We start from the raw sequence: 6000 nt of genomic DNA on the forward strand, positions 1-6000 counted from the left end.
GATGGTGTGTGTGTGTGTGTGTGTGCATGTGTGTTTTTACATGTGAGTGTTTGTTTGATGGTGTGTGTGTGTGTGCATGTGTGTTTTTACATGTGAGTGTGTGTTTGATGGTGTGTGTGTGTGCATGTGTGTTTTTACATGTGAGTGTTTGTTTGATGGTGTGTGTGTGTGTGCATGTGTGTTTTTACATGTGAGTGTGTGTTTGATGGTGTGTGTGTGTGCATGTGTGTTTTTACATGTGAGTGTTTGTTTGATGGTGTGTGTGTGTGTGTGCATGTGTGTTTTTACATGTGAGTGTGTGTTTAATGGTGTGTGTGTGTGTGCATGTGTGTTTTTACATGTGAGTGTGTGTTTGATGGTGTGTGTGTGTGCGTGTGTGTGTGCATGTGTGTTTTTACATGCGAGTGTGTGTTTGATGGTGTGTGTGTGTGTGTGCATGTGTGTTTTTACATGTGAGTGTGTGTTTAATGGTGTGTGTGTGTGTGCATGTGTGTTTTTACATGTGAGTGTGTGTTTGATGGTGTGTGTGTGTGTGTGTGTGCATGTGTGTTTTTACATGTGAGTGTGTGTTTGATGGTGTGTGTGTTTGTGCATGTGTGTTTTTACATGTGAGTGTGTGTTTGATGGTATGTATGTGTGTGCGTGAGTGTGTGCATGTGTTTTTACATGTGAGTGTGTGTTTGATGGTGTGTGTGTGTGTGTGTGTGTGTGTGCATGTGTGTTTTTACATGTGAGTGTGTGTTTGATGGTGTGTGTGTGTGCATGTGTGTTTTTACATGTGAGTGTTTGTTTGATGGTGTGTGTGTGTGCGTGTGTGTGCATGTGTGTTTTTACATGCGAGTGTGTGTTTGATGGTGTGTGTGTGTGTGTGTGCATGTGTGTTTTTACATGCGAGTGTGTGTTTGATGGTGTGTGTGTGTGTGTGTGTGTGTGCATGTGTGTTTTTACATGTGAGTGTGTGTTTAATGGTGTGTGTGTGTGCATGTGTGTTTTTACATGTGAGTGTGTGTTTGATGGTGTGTGTGTGTGTGTGCATGTGTGTTTTTACATGTGAGTGTGTGTTTGATGGTGTGTGTGTGTGCATGTGTTTTTACATGTGAGTGTGTGTTTGATGGTATGTGTGTGTGTGCGTGAGTGTGTGCATGTGTTTTTACATGTGAGTGTGTGTTTGATGGTGTGTGTGTGTGTGTGTGTGCATGTGTGTTTTTACATGTGAGTGTGTGTTTGATGGTGTGTGTGTGTGCATGTGTGTTTTTACATGTGAGTGTGTGTTTGATGGTGTGTGTGTGTGTGTGTGTGTGCAAGTGTGTTTTTACATGTGAGTGTGTGTTTAATGGTGTGTGTGTGTGTGCATGTGTGTTTTTACATGTGAGTGTGTGTTTGATGGTGTGTGTGTGTGTGTGCAAGTGTGTTTTTACATGTGAGTGTGTGTTTGATGGTGTGTGTGTGTGTGTGTGTGTGTGTGTTTGATGGTGTGTGTGTGTGTGTGTGTGCAAGTGTGTTTTTACATGTGAGTGTGTGTTTAATGGTGTGTGTGTGTGTGTGCATGTGTGTTTTTACATGTGAGTGTGTGTTTGATGGTGTGTGTGTGTGTGTGCAAGTGTGTTTTTACATGTGAGTGTGTGTTTAATGGTGTGTGTGTGTGTGCATGTGTGTTTTTACATGTGAGTGTGTGTTTGATGGTGTGTGTGTGTGTGTGTGCATGTGTGTTTTTACATGTGAGTGTGTGTTTGATGGTGTGTGTGTGTGTGTGTGTGTGTGTGTGTGTGTGTGTGTGTGTGCATGTGTGTTTTACATGTGAGTGTGTGTTTGATGGTGTGTGTGTGTGTGTGTGTGTGTGTGTGTGTGTGTGTGTGTGTGTGTGCATGTGTGTTTTACATGTGAGTGTGTGTTTGATGGTGTGTGTGTGTGTGCATGTGTGTTTTTACATGTGAGTGTTTGTTTGATGGTGTGTGTGTGTGTGTGTGTGTGCATGTGTGTTTTTACATGCGAGTGTGTGTTTGATGGTGTGTGTGTGTGTGTGTGCATGTGTGTTTTTACATGTGAGTGTTTGTTTGATGGTGTGTGTGTGTGTGTGCATGTGTGTTTTTACATGTGAGTGTTTGTTTGATGGTGTGTGTGTGCGTGTGTGTGTGTGTGTGTGTGTGCATGTGTGTTTTTACATGCGAGTGTGTGTTTGATGGTGTGTGTGTGCGTGTGTGTGTGTGTGTATGTGTGTTTTTACATGTGAGTGTGTGTTTGATGGTGTGTGTGTGTGCATGTGTTTTTACATGTGTGTGTGTGTGCATGTGTGTTTTTACATGTGAGTGTGTGTTTGATAGTGTGTGTGTGTGCATGTGTGTTTTTACATGTGAGTGTTTGTTTGATGGTGTGTGTGTGTGCATGTGTGTTTTTACATGTGAGTGTGTGTTTGATGGTGTGTATGTGTGTGTGAGTGTGTTTGATGGTGTGTGTGTGGAGTGTGTGTGAGTGTGTGTATGTGTGTTTTTATATGCGAGTGTGTGTTTATCAGAAAGTGTGTGCAATTGCGAGTGTGTGTTTTATGGTGTGTGTGTTTATCAGTAAGAGTGTGTGCAATTGTGAGTGTGTGCATGTGTGTTTTTATATGCGAGTGTGTGTGTGTGTGTGTGTGTGTTTGTCAGTAAGTGTGCAATTGTGAGTGTGTTTGATGGTGTTTGTGTGTGTTTGTCAGTAAGAGTGTGTGCAATTGTGTGTGTGTGTGCGTGTGTGTGTGTGTGTGTATGTTTGTCAGTAAGATGTGTGTGCAATTGTGAGTGTGTGTATGTGTGTTTTTACATGTGAGTGTATGTTAGATGAAGTGTGTGTGTGTTTGTCAGTAAGAGTGTGTGCATTTGAGTTTTTACATGTGAGAGTGTGTTTGATGGTGTGTGTGTGTGTGTTTTTACATGGGAGTGTGTTTGATGGTGTGTGTGTGTGTGTGTTTTTACATGGGAGTGTGTCTTTGATGGTGTGTGTGTGTGTGTGTGTGTGTGTGTGTGTGTGTGTGTGTGTGTGTGTGTGTGTGTGTGTTTACGCATGTGAGTATGTGGTTGTGTATGTGTGTGTGAGAGAGAGAGTAAAAGTGTGTACACTCGTGTCTGAATGTGTACATGTGTGTGTTTTTACATGTGCGTGTGTGTTTGTCAGTAAGAGTATGTGCAATTGTGAGTGTGTGTATGTATGTGTGTGTGTGTGTGAGTGAGTCATGTACCATGTTTGTGTGTGTGGGTGCATGTGGTGTGTGCGTGTGTGGCTGCATGTGTGTGTCTATACTTGAGTCATGTGTCATGTTTGTATGTGCCTGTTCGTGTGTGCGCATGTGAATCTGTGTGTGCGTGTGTGTGTCTGGTTTCAGTGCTGCAGAGCACCGGTGTGTGACTGTACTTCCTGTGGAAGCGCTGCAGCAGCTGCTCAGAGTCTGCATGATGGAGATCTGCACTCCTGAAACTCCGCTGCAGGACACACACACACACACACACACACACACACACACACACACACACACACACACACACACACACACACACAATGAGGACATACACAACAGGACACAGATAACAGGACACACACTGACGTCTGCTCTGGGGATCTGCAGTTCAACTACACTGAGATGAGAAGGATAACCAGCAGGGGGCGCGCGCACACACACACACACACACACACACACACACACACACACACACACACACACACGATGACCAGCAGGAGGAGCTGCAGGACAAACACACAGACATCAAATAAAGCATAAATCTGTGTGTGTGTGTGTGTGTGTGTGTGTGTGTGTGTGTGTGTGTGTGTGTGTGTGTGTGTGTGTGTGTGTGTGTGTGTGTGTGTGTGATACAAATGCAATTTAAAATAAAATACAATAATAACCTAGAGGGAATATTCTGGAAAGGTTGTCTTTAGGTTGTAGTTAGAGGAAGGCTGCAGTGTGTGTTTGCTAGAAGACAACAGTCACCTGTTTTACACCAGAAATAAAGAGGGAAAACACGAGACAAGATTCAGTTTCTGTTTCATTTATTGTGCATTTGAAGAATGACCATAACAACAACAAACCATAATAATAAAACTGAGAGATAAACAAACAGATCAACATGTCTACAGCTGAAATCAGCGCTCACCCTCCTGTAAAAGAGGAACTATTGAGTTTGAGAGATTTCAGCACATCTCTGCTCATAACAGAGTTAATCACTGATGTGTTCCTCTTCTTCATGATGACAGCACATCATATTAGACTAGATCTTCTTCAAGACACTAGTGTTCAGCTTACAGTGACATGTAAAGGCTTCACTAGGGTAATCAGGGTAAAGTTAGGGTAATTAGGCAAGTCATTGTATAACAGTGGTTTGTTCTGGAGACAATACAACACTAATATTGCTGAAGGGGTGAATAATATTGAGCTTAACATGTGTTTAAACATTAATAACTGCTTTTATTCTAGCCCAAATAAAACACATCAGACTTTCTCCAGAAGAACAGATATTAGAGGAAACACTGTCAACAACTCCTCTGAGAAACATCATGTGGGAAATATTTGAAACAATTCACAGCGAGGTGAATAATTCAGCTTCAGCTGTGTATATGAACGTCATTTCATCTTAAAATGCACATTAAACAACAGTATTTCATTGACTACAATCAGCAAATATTTATTAACACTTTCACAGAACTCAGAAATGCAGGACACATTCAGCTTTAATGTTATTAAATCAGCTCTTCTTAACACAAGAATAATATTATCAAGCAAAGCAGTAAAAATACTCAAGGGGAATGAATGTCTGAAAAATAATGACAACCCAATAATAACGATAGATAGATGGATGGATGGATAGATAGATAGATAGATAGATAGATAGATAGATAGATAGATAGATAGATAGATAGATGGAATAATCTATCTATCTATCTATCTATCTATCTATCTAATTATTCGCCTCCTTTGATTTTTGTTTTCTTTTTTTTTAAATATTTCCCAGATGCTGTTTCTCAGATTGAGGAGTTGTTGACAGTGTTTCCTCTAATATCTGTTCTTCTGGAGAAAGTCTGATGTGTTTTATTTGGGCTAGAATAAAAGCAGTTATTAATGTTTAAGCTCAATATTATTCACCCCTTCAGCAATATTAGTGTTGGATTGTCTCCAGAACAAACCACTGTTATACAATGACTTGCCTAATTACCCTAACTTTACCCTGATTACCCTAGTGAAGCCTTTACATGTCACAAGCTGAACACTAGTGTCTTGAAGAAGATCTAGTCTAATATGATGTGCTGTCATCATGGAGAAGATATAATTAAACTTTGCTTACAAATGCGACGTTCCCTCCAGAAACACAACATTATAGGAAATACTGTGAGCACTTTCCCTCCACGGTTAAAAATCCCTTATTACAAAATGCTTGAAGAAATAAGGAAAGACCTGCTGATGATGAGCCTTTATAGCGGACTCCACTACTTACACTACTGTGGCTCTTTTCTGCTGTTGTCCTGAACTCCAGCTAAACTCCCTCAGCGTGATGTAACTGCAGGACTGCAGATTTACACACACTCAGTGTCTGCCTGTCGTCTCCCAGTTTAGAGTTCGCAGAAGAGTAAAGCGGGTTACAGGACACAAAAAGACTCAGACACATCCAGAATAAACCAGCAGCACTCTGACTGATCCGAGAGATCTCAGGGAAAAATACTACAGTAACATTTAACAAATACTGCAGTGTGCTTGACTAGAATTCATCTGTTATGGTGATTCTACAGTTGCTACGGTAACAACAACAACAATAGTGATTTGTCTGTTGTGGTGATTCTATAGTTGCTATGGTAACAACAACAGTAATTAATCTGTTGTGGGGATTTTACAGTTGCTATGGTAACACAACAAAAGTATACTACAGTATTTCATGTTTGCACTGTAGTTTATACTACAGTCTGCTGAAGTATTCATTAAAGGGTCGTACATGATATATTACACTCACTGGCCACTTTATTAGGTACACCTCTCCAACTGAT

At 41.0% G+C, this 6000-nt stretch overlaps 1 protein-coding gene and 1 long non-coding RNA gene across 11 annotated transcripts in view; both read right to left on the minus strand.

Moving 5' to 3' along the window:
- map4k1 (mitogen-activated protein kinase kinase kinase kinase 1) overlaps positions 1-6000 on the minus strand; it is a 78715-nt gene that overhangs the window by 42792 nt on the left and 29923 nt on the right. The window lies entirely within an intron of this gene.
- LOC147840742 (uncharacterized) overlaps positions 4001-6000 on the minus strand; it is a 17117-nt gene continuing 15117 nt past the window's right edge. For 2 of the 8 annotated variants that reach the window (XR_015509967.1, XR_015509971.1), the window contains exons 2-3: positions 5233-6000; positions 4001-4290 (exon numbers count right to left, since the gene is read on the minus strand). The exon at positions 5233-6000 is cut by the window's right edge and continues 1148 nt beyond it. This is a non-coding gene — a long non-coding RNA (uncharacterized LOC147840742). Of the gene's footprint in view, positions 4505-5107 lie in introns of all 8 variants that reach the window. The other 6 variants (XR_015509968.1, XR_015509970.1, XR_015509965.1 and 3 more) reach the window with 4 other exon arrangements.

The sequence above is a fragment of the Danio rerio genome, chromosome 15, assembly GCF_052040795.2.
Source record: "Danio rerio strain M-AB ecotype USA chromosome 15, GRCz13ab, whole genome shotgun sequence".
NCBI lineage: Eukaryota > Metazoa > Chordata > Actinopteri > Cypriniformes > Danionidae > Danio > Danio rerio.